The sequence below is a fragment of the Lithobates pipiens genome, unplaced genomic scaffold, assembly GCF_037356315.1.
Source record: "Lithobates pipiens isolate NorthernLeopardFrog02 unplaced genomic scaffold, aLitPip1_a1.2 Scaffold_10, whole genome shotgun sequence".
Lineage (NCBI taxonomy): Eukaryota > Metazoa > Chordata > Amphibia > Anura > Ranidae > Lithobates > Lithobates pipiens.
In genome coordinates this window covers 25,451,473-25,465,812 of record NW_027507686.1, presented here as the reverse complement: position 1 = coordinate 25,465,812, position 14,340 = coordinate 25,451,473, and the positions used below count along the sequence as shown (strand labels likewise).

The 14,340-nt window shown below is 44.9% G+C and overlaps 1 protein-coding gene across 1 annotated transcript in view; it reads right to left on the bottom strand.

The window, feature by feature from the left end:
* The window catches only part of CRISPLD2 (cysteine rich secretory protein LCCL domain containing 2), a 115,096-nt gene that overhangs the window by 73,022 nt on the left and 27,734 nt on the right, over positions 1–14,340 (bottom strand). Inside the window, exon 2 of the mRNA XM_077453031.1 lies at positions 11,670–11,779. The gene's annotated coding sequence lies outside the window, so the exon portion shown is untranslated. The remainder of the gene's footprint in view (positions 1–11,669; positions 11,780–14,340) is intronic.

Below are 14,340 nucleotides of genomic sequence, written 5' to 3'. Positions count from 1 at the left end.
ATATATATATATATATATATATATATATAAAAAATACAGGGCTTTTTTCCTCAGACAATAGGTGCAGGAACTCTTTTCCGAGAAACCCCTTTTCCCCGCCCCTACCCACCTCCGAGCACCGTCCCTTGGTCCCATCCCCCACCCACCACCCACCTCCGAGCACCGTCCCTTGGTCCCATCCCCCACCCACCACCCACCTCCGAGCACCGTCCCTTGGTCCCATCCCCCACCCACCTCCTACCTCCGAGCACCGTCCCTTGGTCCCATCCCCCTCCCACCTCCGAGCACCGTCCCTTGGTCCCATCCCCCTCCCACCTCCGAGCACCGTCCCTTGGTCCCATCCCCCACCCACCTCCCACCTCCGAGCACCGTCCCTTGGTCCCATCCCCCACCCACCTCCCACCTCCGAGCACTGTCCCTTGGTCCCATCTCCCACCCACCTCCCAGTACCACCCCTTTTAGACAATACAGAAACAAGTATCATTTTGTGGTGCTAATTTAGTAAGTAATTAAGAAATTTGTATGGAATTTGGTAATGATATCAAGAAAAGCAGTAAAATAGATCCCATTTAGCCAGCAAAAAAAAGATACCCCTAACAACAATGTACGACCCACAACAAAATCCCCTCAGCAATAATAGACTCCCGGCAGCATCAACAGATTTCCGCACAGCCAGCATTGATAGACTCTCTGGCAGCCATCAACAATAGACCCCTCCCCCAACAGTAGATCTCCTTCAGCAACAACTGACCCCCCCAGCAACATAAGACAATAGAATCCCCCACCAGCAACAATAGACACCCCCCTGCAGAAATAGATCCCCCAGCAGTGCACATCAATACCCTGCAGCCCACCCCAGCACCCCTTGCCTTTTTTTTGTAACAAAAAAATTTGAAAACCATTTATCTTTTTTTTTTTCTTCCACTTTACAATTATGTGCCACTTTATGTTAAGCTGGCCATACACCTATAGATTATCTGCAGATTTTCTATGGTTAGATGGAAAAAGTGCAACAGATTTCTCCATGTTCGGTAAACTGTGTGGATGGAGGAATCTCCCACTTTTTCCATCTAACCATAGAAAATCTGCAGATAATCTATAGGTGTATGGCCAGCTTTAGTCTATCACATAAAATCCCAATACATTTACATTTTTGGTTGTAAAATGACAACGGGTATGAATACTTTTTCAAGGCACTGTAAGCTCTAATTGGGTGATATTTAGTTTGGTCTGTACACTGTGTATGGTAAACAATTGCCCTTTTTTTTCTTTTAAATTGTGTTTTTATCTCTTTTCTTTTTTTAATCCCATCACTGCTGATCTTCTGCAGCCTCTTTCAGCCACATTGCGTCTACATGCAGCGCCGGCTGCTCATCATTGCTCTGGATCGGCTTCCTGCTAGAGATAATGGAGGACTATGTCTGTGCAAAATATTGTCAGTGCAGCTGCTTGTATTTTCCACCGGGGGAGCACGAGGCAGGGTGAAAACACAGGCGCACAATTGGTAGGCAGGGACAGAATGTAGTCACCCTATAACAAGATATTATACAAAATTGGATGAGAATCTATTGAATGCTAGGTTTCCTAGAATTTTTTTTGGCAGTTGGGGCCGCTTCCTGGCATATAAAAGGTTAAAAAAAAGAAAAAAGTAGTTTTCTTTAAATGGTAATGCACGCAGTTACAGGGAATGCCCAGCAGAGGGCGATCCATCATCTGATGCTTCCTATTGGTGCACCAGCAGATGATAACGATTTGCAAACAAGATCGTTTCTGGAAATGTTTAAATGCTGCCACAGAAAAGGGCAGCCTGAATCTTCAGCAGTCCTGATATGGAGATGAAAGGAAGTTTATCTGTGTTATCGCCAAATCTCCGGCTTGTTGTATTTACGGGGACACGACCTGAGCGCCTTCATCCGAAGCGTGTAAACAGCGGGGGTGGGGGGTGGGGGGGGGGCTGCGCGGACGGACAGGAACGCCTTTGCTTTCACCCGTTTTCCACTCAAGGAAATCACTTTTATTTAAAGCTGCACTCCAGGCAGATATAAAAGACACAAATTAATGAAGCTCTGTAATCATGAATTTATCAGTAAATGTGTATTTTTAAATACAAATACAAGCAGTGTAAGTACCTGGTATTAGCCTATTGAGTGAAAAAAAGCAGCAAAAGGAGCCAATCGCTTTAAGGAGAATGCTGATAGGAGGAGAGAGCAGAGTAACAGAAGAGCTCATCACTGTGCTGCTTCTCCTTTCACTGTCCAGTCACAGGCTGGGGGGGGGGGGGGGGTCCAGGACACCCTCAACTAAGAGCAAGTGGGATGAAAGATGCTGGCCAGCTGACTGAAGACATCTAGTGGTAGAAAAGAGAACTGCAGGAGAAATTTTTATCTTTTAATGGGCTAGTGTGTGTGTGTGTGTGTGTGTGTGTGTGTGTGTGTGTGTGTGTGTGTGTGTGTGTGTGTGTGTGTGTGTGTGTGTGTGTGTGTGTGTGTGTACACAGAGATACAGTCACCGGCCACTTTATTAGGTACACCTTGCTAGTCCCGGGTTGGATCCCCTTTTTCCTTCATTGCATATCCAACAAGGTGTTGGAAACATTCCTCAGAGATTTTGGTCTATAGTGACATTATAGCATCACACAGTTGCTGCACATTTGTCTTCACATCTATGATGCAAATTTAACATTCCGCCACATCCCAAAGGTGCTCTATTGGATGAGATCCGGTGAGTGTGGAGCTCTATTGGATGAGATCTGGTGAGTGTGGAGGCCATTGGAGGACAGTGACCTCATTGTCCAGTGGTGAGATGATCGGATCTTTGTGACATGGTGCATTATCCTGCTGGAAGGAGCCATCAGAAGATGGGGACACTGTAGTCATAAAGGGATGGACATGGTCAGCAACAATACTCAGGTAGGCCGTGGCGTTTAAACGATGCTTAATTTTTTTCCGACGGATTTTGGCTCAAACTTGTCTTGCATACACACGATCACGCAAAGTTGTCGGATATTCCGAACGCCAAGAGCGCGGTGACGTAGAACACGTACGACGAGTCGAGAAAATTGAAGTTCAATAGCCAGTGCGGCTCTTCTGCTTGATTCCGAGCATGCGTGGAACTTTGTGCTTCGGACTTGTGTACACACGATCGGAATTTCCGACAACGGATTTGTTGTCGGAAAATTTGAGATTCAGATCTCAAATTTTGTGTGTCGGAAATTTCGATGGAAAATGTCCAATGGAGCCTACACACGGTTGGAATTTCCGGAAAAAAGCTCAACGCGAACATTTTCCGTAGGAAGATCCGACTGTGTGTACCCGGCATAAGGGGCCCAAAATGTGCCAAGAAAATATCCCCCACACCATTACACCACCACCACCAGCCTGAACCGGTGATACAAGGCAGAATGGATCCATGGATTTCATTATTATTCAGGATTTGTATTGCGGCAACAGCATACCTCCAAACATTTTGAGATGGGAATGAGGGACACCTACTAGATAATGTATGTAGGCATGGGACACACCCCGCCACACCCCCTTAAAGGAGAATTGTACAAAAAAAAAACAAGATTGGTAAAACTTTTTTACCACTAATATTCCTTTACATTGGCTTCCGAAATTTACAAATGCAGCAATTTAGAAATTGGATGAAAGGTTTAGCACTGGGAAACACTTTTTGATAGATAAAAATTGCATTTTATATACAACTATATAGATCAGACCAAAATGAGGGACAATAGAGGAGGAAAGAGTGACAAAGGGACATTGCTCCAAATCAGGGACAGTCCCTCGAAATCAGGGACAGTTGGGAGCTGTTACAGGATGACTTTTTTTTTTTTTTTTTTAAAGGAATAGCTCAGTGCTTTTTGTACAGCACTGTGGTATATATCAGCGCTATATAAATGTTTAATAATAATAATAATAATTCTGTGAGAATTAACCCCAAAAAAAGGTTAATTAAATCCACAAGGGACTTTTTTTTTACCACTACTATTCCTTTATATTGGCTTCTAAAATTTACAAATGCAGCAATTTATAGTTTGGACGAAAGGTTTAGCATTTTATATACAACCATATAGATCAGACCAAAATGAGGAGGAATGAGGGACAGAGGGACATTGCTCCAAATCAGGGACAGTCCCTCCAAATCAGCAACAGTGGGGAGCTATACAACAGTTTGCAGGTTTTCAGGAGCTCAACGACCAACCAGAAGATACAGAATCCAGGGAAAATATGTTAATATTTAATAACGCCGATGTGCGTTTATTATTAGTCAGGATATCCGGGGCGATGAAAATATCTCAGGATGAATCAAGGCACTAGGAGCGGTATTCCTTGGCGTTGTTGTGCGTCAGAAGACACGCGGGCCGATGTGTCTAGACTTGCGCGGCGCTCCCACATAGGGAGATGAACTCTCATGTTCTGCTCTGAGTCAGTGAACTTCCCGGATTCCCCGGGAGCTAGAAAATTACGGAAAGGATCTTCCTCTGGCAACGATCGGCTTTGTCAGGGCGGAGCTAAATGAAAAGCAGTGACAAGATCAAAAAATAAATAAAAAAATGATATCAATAGATTTTGTGTCCATCCTCCCACCTGTACAGAACGCGGGCTGCGTGTGCGACCCCTGTGCCGCGCAAGGGACCGCTCACACCTGTGCCGCGCAAGGGACCGCTCACACCTGTGCCGCGCAAGGGACCGCTCACACCTGTGCCGCGCAAGGGACCGCTCACACCTGTGCCGCGCAAGGGACCGCTCACACCTGTGCCGCGCAAGGGACCGCTCACACCTGTGCATTGCCAGGTCACAAAATACAGGGAATGTATAATTTTTCAGAGAAGCTCCACCTTTTAGAAAGCAGTCCTCTAGGCCGAGGTGATGTCATCAGTCTGCTGCAGGCAGCAGGAAGCATTGCTTCAGTCTCCTCTCCTGATCAGACTGTACATTGTAACTTTTACAAGGTGAGAGTCTGGGCTGATCTGTGTCAAACGTTTGTAAATACAACCAAGATATGCACAGGCATTACATGTTTGTGTCATCTCTGAGCTGGCATCTCAGTACAGGAAGTAGATGGTGACCCTGGTTAATTCCTGAACAAAGATGGTTCCATCCTTCTGGAGCGAAAAGCAGATAAAGGTATTGTCAGGGGGAGTCCTGTGATCTCTGTTAGAGGTAATAAATACCTGGAAGGGTCACACTGACACAATAATGAGCATTCTGCACCCAACATGAAATGATATTAAATGATAGGACTACTTTAACCACCTCATTACCGCGCCATAGGCGAAAGATGGCTACAATGCAGCTCTCTTGTTTTGGGAGGGTCTCCATGGACATCCTCCCAGAACTACGCCCCCGTGTACCCCTGGGGTGGGCATACAGTGCGCTCTGATCACTGTGTCCTTGGGATCGTGCTAAAGGGCAATCACAGTGGTCCTTGACTATGTGATGAGCTATGTCCAATCACAGCTAATCACATGTAAACAAACTTGCTGGTTATCGGCATTCCTTTCCTCATGTCCTGTCATGGCGTGAGGAGAGGAGAGCCGGAAATTAGCAAATGTCACAGGGGACGTGTACACAGATAATCAGTGCCCTGATTATCAGTGCTGCCTATCAGGGCATCCTCATTAGTCCCTCCTCATCAGTACCCATTAGTGCCGCCTATCAGGTCACATTCGGCTACCCATGACGTTACAGACAACCTCTTCTTCTGTATAATTATTGATTGTAAGACACCACTTTACAACAGGGCCCCTCGCCACGCCTCGGGCATGGCCTTGCTTCGCTTGGCATAATTATATTCTAACTCTATGTCCACTTGGATGGTGCGGCTTGAACCTGGACTTAGGGGTGGAGCAACATAACTGTGCAAACGCAGTTCAACGTCAGTTCCGTCACACTATCTGACAGTTTTAGAGTGCTGTTTTGTCGTAAAAGTGTTGAAATGCATATGGCGACGTTGTGCATGCGCACTCCAGTGGGTAACCAAATGTAATGGATCGCCATATGTGACGATACACCTCATCAGGGCCCATTAGTAGAGCCTATCAGTGCCCAACAGTGCAGCCTCATCAGTGCCCAACAGTGCAGCCTCATCAGTGCCCAACAGTGCAGCCTCATCAGTGCCCAACAGTGCAGCCTCATCAGTGCCCAACAGTGCAGCCTCATCAGTACCCAACAGTGCAGCCTCATCAGTACCCAACAGTGCAGCCCTATCAGCACAGAGCAGCCCTATCAGCACACATCAGAGCAGCCCTATCAGCACACATCAGAGCAGCCCTATCAGCACACATCAGAGCAGCCCTATCAGCACACATCAGAGCAGCCCTATCAGCACACATCAGAGCAGCCCTATCAGCACACATCAGAGCAGCCCTATCAGCACACATCAGAGCAGCCCTATCAGCACACATCAGAGCAGCCCTATCAGCACACATCAGAGCAGCCCTATCAGCACACATCAGAGCAGCCCTATCAGCACACATCAGAGCAGCCCTATCAGCCCTATCAGAGCAGCCCTATCAGAGCAGCCCTATCAGTGCAGCCCTATCAGTGCAGCCCTATCAGTGCAGCCCTATCAGTGCAGCCCTATCAGTGCAGCCCTATCAGTGCAGCCCTATCAGAGCAGCCCTATCAGAGCAGCCCTATCAGAGCAGCCCTATCAGAGCAGCCCTATCAGTGCAGCCCTATCAGTGCAGCCCTATCAGTGCAGCCCAGTGTCCATCACTTAAGGAGAAAAATTACCCATTTGCAAAATTTAATAACAGAAACTAATAAAGAAATTTTTTTCAAGATTTTCTGCCTTTTTTTTGTTTGTTTAGCTAAAAATAAAAATTCCAGTGGTGATTAAATACCACCAAAAGAAAGGTCTATCTGTCTCAAAAAATGATAAAAATATCATATGGGTACAGTGTTGATTGGCTGTGCAATTGTCAAAGTGTGACAGCGTTGAAAAGCTGAAAATTGGCCTGGGCAGAAAGGGGGTGAAAGTGCCCGGTATTGAAGTGGTTAACACATCTGTCTGGAGGAAGGTATGGATCATTTTAACGCCGACTGCTGCATCTTAAATAGAAGGTTACAAAGTGTTGTGACAGGAAAGTGTATTCACATCTATTAGCACTGTGAAAGACCTGCTGAATCTGTCTGAAAAGTTATTTTCAGCACAGCTGTCCCCCGGAGACCATTAGCAGGGCACTGACCGGTTGTACTCATCCCCCCGAGGTAATCTATTGAAGGTTGGAATGTTCTCTGCCAGAATGATAGGGAATCCTATGACGGAGGTCTGGTCAGTGAGCGCCCAACAACGCTGAATACATCACAGCCAGTGAGCGTTGTGACCTCACCACGGCGAGCTACCGAGACTGAGCTCATCTTATGATCAATCTTCATATCTCTGGGGATGACCCGTTCACACGGCACAACTCCGAGAATAACAATTCCCAGACCTCTGACAAGCCAGATACTGCTGGACTGCTTCCATGAATCTCATCTTAAAGGGATTGTAAAGTAAATTTTTTTATTTTTTTTTAAAACAAACATGTTATACTTACCTCCACTGTGCAGCTCGTTTCGAGTGGCCCCGAACCTTCTCTTCTGGGGTCCCTCGGCGGCTGCCTCGGCTTTCTCCCGCAGGTACTTCTCACATTCATGCAAGCTCCCTCGTATGGTGAGAAGCACCTGCGGGCGCGCTCCCGTGATACAGCCGCTCGCTGTATCACACGGCCCCGCCCCCCGGCGCACTGCGTCATTGGATGTGATTGACAGCAGCGTGAGCCAATGGCTGCGCTGCTTTCAATCCATCCACTCCAGCCAATCAGCAGCCAGGCTGAGTGGCGAAGAGGACGGAGGGGGGCGAGCGCAGGATTTTCGAGGGGTCAGGTAAGTAAAACAGGGGGGCTGGGGGCGCCGGAAGTGTGAGATGTTTTTTCACCTTAATGCATAGAATGCATTAAGATGAAAAAACATTTACCTTTACAACCCCTTTAAAGGTGAACTCCAATTAAGAGACACAATTCAGCAATGTGTATTATGCTATGATAGTGGAGGAGGAAGCAGCGCTGGATCACTAATCTGTATATAAGGTGACAGTGTGTGTCTTGTCAGATAGTAAAGGAGGAAACAGCGCTGGATGAGTAATTTGTATATAAGGTAACAGTGTGTGTCTTGTCAGATAATGGAGGAGGAAGCGGTGCTGGATCAGTAATCTGTATATAAGGTGACAGTGCGTGTCTTGTCAGATAGTGGAGGAGGAAGCGGTGCTGGATCAGTAATCTGTATATAAGGTGACAGTGCGTGTCTTGTCAGATAGTGGAGGAAGAAGCGGCGCTGGATCAGTAATCTCTATATAAGGTGACAGTGTGTGTCTTGTCAGATAATGGAGGAGGAGGAAGCAGCGCTGGATCAGTAATCTGTATATAAGGTGACAGTGTGCGTCTTGTCAGATAGTGGAGAAGAAAGCGGTGCTGGATCAGTAATCTGTATATAAGGTGACAGTGCGTGTCTTGTCAGATAGTGGAGGAGGAAGCGGTGCTGGATCAGTAATCTGTATATAAGGTGACAGTGCGTGTCTTGTCAGATAGTGGAGGAAGAAGCGGCGCTGGATCAGTAATCTCTATATAAGGTGACAGTGTGTGTCTTGTCAGATGGTGGAGGAGGAAGCGGCGCTGGATCAGTAATCTCTATATAAGGTGACAGTGTGTGTCTTGTCAGATGGTGGAGGAGGAAGCGGCGCTGGATCAGTAAGAAATAGTATATACTTTTTGGAAGCAGTATAAAGTTGCATTTGAGGTTTGGAAATATTGGAATAAAATATTATCAGACTGATCAATCACATGTGACCGATGGAGACCATCCACAGTCCAGAATCCCCGGCTCCTCCCCGACCTGACCGTTTCCCGGACAGGAACAAAGGGGCGAGGGACTCGGCTGAGATCGGCAGAAATGTTTGCGGTTGGGATGAAAGGCGGAATGTAAATCGCAGTTATTTCATTTATGTCCCAACAATGGCGCCGGTCTGTGCCGCGTCCGCCCACCATGAAATAAATCTGAGGTTTTATTCAGAGGACAATGCAAGGAAGAGGCCACCCGGAGTCTAATGATAGTCATTATCGGGGAGACGCTTCTCTGGGCTTAATTGCTAGCAGGTAGGATACCGGCGAGGGGGCGGGGCCTCCGAAAACAATCCCTCTCTGTACAGACAATGTGGTGTGAGGGCGCATTCCACAAATGACGGAGGAAAAGCATCGTCTGTTATAAATGGGATTTCTTCTTATCGGTGTTTAGAAACATTGTAACCCTCCGAGAATCAGAGAATTCCAACTACTGAAAGCTGGCGCTGGATCTGCTGATGTTTTCAGAATTCATCACCCGCAGGGGCCCTTCAAAACCGATTACATCCTTTAACCTCTTGCCTACCGGGAACTTTTACCCCCCTCCTGCCCAGAACAATTTTCAGCTTTCAGCGCTGTCACACTTTGAATAACAATTGCACGGTCATGTGACACTGTACTCGCATGACGTTTTTACAATTTATTTCACACAAATGGAGCTCTCGTTTGGTGATATTTAATCACCACTTGGGTTTTTATTTTTTGCTAAACAAACAAAAAAAAGACAGAAAAAAAAAAAAAAGCTTCATAGTTTGTTAAAATTTTTGGCAAACAGGTAATTTTTCTCCTTCATTGATATTCACTGATGAGGCTGCACTGATGGGCACTGATAAGGTGACACTAATAGGCACTGATAGATGTCACTGATGAGTGGCACTGATGGGCCCTGGTAGGTGGTATTGGTAGGCAGCAGTGGTGATGAGGCACTTTGTTGGTGACTTTTATAGGTCTCACTGTGGGCACTGATAGGTGGCACTGATGGGCACTGGTAGATGGTATTGGTAGGCAGCACTGGTGATGACTTTTATAGGCGTTTCTATGGGCAACAATAGGTGACACTGTGGGCACTAATGGGAGGTACTGTGGGCACTGATAGGTGAAGCTGGTGGGCACTGGTAGGTGGCACAAAAGCCTCTGCAGAGGCTCTCCACGATCAGGACTGATGTCCCTCTCACAGCCGCCGGTGATCTGTTAGCGTGAGGAGGAAAAATTGCCGATTATGGGCTCTGTTTACATCAATTGACCAGCTGTCATTGGCCGACAGCTGATCACATGGTAATAGGTCAGGATCGACCCCTTACTCCGATCTGTGATCAGCCAAATCTCAGACTCGCTGATCACAGAGTGCACTGCCCGCCCTGCAGGGGGCACCGCAGGCCGCTCGTGCATGGGACGACATCTATGGACGCCCTCCCAGCAAATTAGGTCTGCGCTGCAGCCATCTGTCAGCTATAGTGCGGATGGGAGGTGGTTAAAAACATTGAAGTGTATGTCCTAATTATTGTTATTATGCAGGATTTATATAGCGCCAACAGTTTGCTATACAACATGAGGGCAGACAGTACAATTACAATACAATTCAATACAGGAGGTATCAGAGATCCCTACTCATTAGTGACGCTGACGGGATTTTGTATCTGTATGTTGCATATTCCCAATCACTGTACTCTGTTAGCTGTGCTACAGTGCCTGGAAAAAGTATTCATACCCCTTGAAATTTTCCACAATTTGTCATGTTACAACCAAAAATGTAAATCTATTTTATTGGGATTTTATGTGATAGACCAACATAAATTGGCACATAATTGTGAAGTGGAAGGAAAATGATAAGGCCCCTTTCACACTTGTGTGTCTTGTCCTGCGAATTGGGACTGCAAAGTCACATGACAAGTCATACATACCCCATGATTTCCAATGAGTACCATTCATATCTGTGCGACAAAGTAGTCCCTGCACTACATTGGTCCAAATTTGATAAGAGTTGGGGTCCATAGACCTCAAGATTACACAGGCATTCCCTGAAATATCGTGCAACTTTAAAATTGCAGTAGTGTGAAAGGGGCCTTAATGGTTTTCACCATTTCTAACAAATCTGTGAAAAGTGTGGGGGGGGTACATTTGTATGGCGCCCACCTGAGTCAATACTTTGTAGAACCGCCTTTCACTGCAATTACAGCTACAGGACTTTTTGCAAGTCCTGTAGGTGCTGGAAATCTCTCTCAGACCTGCGCGGTCTAGGAGATATTTGCAAATCGTCGTACGGCGATTTCTTCTGCGCATGCGCCGGAGTTAGAAAGGGCGCACTGTGCCGTTTCTAGCTCGGGTCGTGCCGTTAAAGGCGGCTCCTGCGTGCATGCGCGGGAGTGGCGTCACGCGACATCATGCGACTTCAGCCAGTCACAGAGCCGGAGTTCGTGGCCCCGGAAGGAAGAGGGGTGAAGAATGGACGCTCGCTACTAGCGAGGAAGTCAGGGACATCGCAGGATTCTCCTGCAGGTAAGTGTCACATGATGGGCTACTATGCGATGCGATGCATAGTAGCCCATTATGCTTTGCAGGGAAACAAAGAGGAAGTAACACCCATCAGGGTTTTCTTCCTCTAATGTACCTTCGTTCTATTACTAATTAGGACAGATGTGGCGGCAACATGGACTCTCGTGGTATGGTATAAACTTACAACAGTCAATTTACAAAAATATATAAATTTATTATACACTTTCAATAGTAGATAAATGACATTAGATGCTGCTAATCATGGAGCATCTGACACAAAGGAAGAACTTACTGTAGATAATATAATAATGATCCCGCGCTGTTACACACAGAGATTTGTTCTTCCAGTTACACACTCTACAGGTTTTCCTTCTTCAGGAGTATATTAGGTCAGAAAATGATCTAAAAGAAAGCATATAAATCAAATATACAGTATTAGAATCAAAAGACACATATAACGAGACATGTGTAATTCGTTTAGTTCCAAATTCGTTTTCTAATGAATTTTGACAAATTAGTTAATTCCAAATTTACACATTTTTCAATTTCCGAATTTTCAGATTTTCGGAATTCCGAATTTCGGATTTTCGAAATTCCGAATTTTCGGAAATTCAAAAATCAGAAAAAAAAGAAAGAAAACTGTTCAATTCTAAATAATAAACTATTAAATTATAGGTATTGGAATTCCCTTTAAAATTTGTCTGTTAGTGAATGTAATGAGTACAAATTTATCTGAAGTTACGAATTATCTGAAATAACGAATGCCACATCTAACCAAATGGAACGTAATGATATAATAATAATAATAAAACCTTTTTATAATTATTTATTATTAATTTGTTCTGTTCCAATTGTTAATTTAATAGTTAAACAGATTTTCTTTTTTTCTTTTTTTTTTTGGACTTTCAAATCGGAGTTCCGAAAATCCGAAATCTGGAAATTCGGAAATCCAAAAATCCGAAATCCGGAAATCCGAAAAAAACTAAAATTCGGAGAATCGAAAATTTGAAAAATCAAAAATTCCCAAAATTTCGGAATTCCGAATTTTCGAAAAAAACAAAAAAACTAATGAAACGAAAATGAACAAATTTTTTGTCAGTGTACATGTCTACTAATAACCAAACTTCATGGTATACTGTCATGCATCTTAAATCAATAAACCGAATCTACTATGCCCCTCGGCACAACAGAAAAATTTGTTTAGTTTCAGTTCGTTGTCATTCGTAAAAAATACATAATTTCGTTCTGTAATGCCACGTACCCACGACCGGACTTTTTGACGGACTTTCGGCGGAATTCCGACGGACTTTCCGAAACGAACGGCCTTGGCCACATACAAGCACACCAAAGTCCGACGGATTCGACCGTGATGACGTACGACCGGACAAGAATAAGGAAGTTCATAGCCAGTAGCCAATAGCTGCCCTAGCATCGGTTTTTGTTCCTTCGGACTAGCATCCAGACGAACGGATTTCTTGACCGGACTCGAGTCCGTCGGAAAGATTTGAAACATGTTTTATTTCTAGGCCCGTCTGACTTTTGGGTAAAAAGATCCGCTGGAGCCCACACATGATCGTAATGTCCGACGGATTCATTCTGACGGACCTAGTCCGTCGAAAAGTTTGCTCGTGTGTACGCGGCATTAGAGTCGTTATGTTAATACGTTTTCGGATAATTTGTTATTTCTGTAGAGTGCAGATATTCGTTATACTGAATCTCAAATCATGTCGAATTCATTCATTATATGCGCTATAATTTCGTTTGTATTCGTTGAAATTCGATATTTATGTATGTATATATATTCGTGATAATGATTTGTAGTTTAGAAAGCCGTTTGTTTGTTGAATCTTTTAACACAATGACAATGGGGGTTATTTACGAAAGGCAAATCCACTTTGCACTGCAAGTGCACTTGGAACTGCAGTCGCTCTTTATCTGAGGGGTAGATCTAAAATGAGTGGAAGCTCTGCTGATTTTATCATCCAATCATGTGCAAGCTAAAATGCTGTTTTTTATTTTCCTTGCATGTCCCCCTCAGATCTACAGCAACTTTACTTCCAAGTGCACTTGTAGTGCAAAGTGGATTTTCCTTTAGTAAATAACCCCCAATACCTCCTCTCCTCGGCTCAAATACAACACAACACCTTTTTCACTCAGTTCTCAGGAACGCACTTTCCCAGTAATCCAACCTCCATCACAAAATGAATCAGCTGATTGGACTGTAAGATTTACTTTGAGTTGGCCTTTTGTTTCATTAGCTCTTTAACGAATTACCGAATCGTGTCGAATTCTTTCGTTATATCCGCTATATATTCTTTCGTATTAGTTGAAATTCGTTATTTTTTTATTCAGACATTCGGATGCATCTGAATGTCCAAATAAAAAAAAATAAAAAATTTCAAATAATACGAAAGAAATTATAGCGGATATAACGAATGAATTCAACATGATTTGGTAGTTTGTTGCAAAATCCAGCCAAATTTCGATTCGTTACCAAAGGCATTGAACAAGCCTACCCCTTAGTATATCCCTCAATATTAAGGCTTAAAAAGAAAGTAAACCCTGATGGGTTTACTTCCTCTTTCATTCCCTGTAAAGGCAAAGCATAATGGACTACTATGCATCGCATAGTAGACCATTATGTGTCACTTACCTGACACAGGAGCCAGCGAAGTCACCGCTGTCCCCTGTAGTTCCGAGCGTCCATCTTCTTGGTGGGTCTCCGTGGGTCTCGCTGCTCCGGCGCTGTGAGCAGCGATGACGTCACTCCCACGTATGCGCACGGGAGCCGAGACTCGCGGCATTGCCGTCATCGACGATGCCCCGCTCAGTGCGCCTGCGCGCCGCTGTCTACGGCGCATGCGCCGTAGATAGCGGTGCCCGTCTTCGGGCAAATATCTCCTAAACCGTATAGGTTTAGGAGATATTTCTTGGACCTACAGGTAAGCCTTAATCCAGGCTTA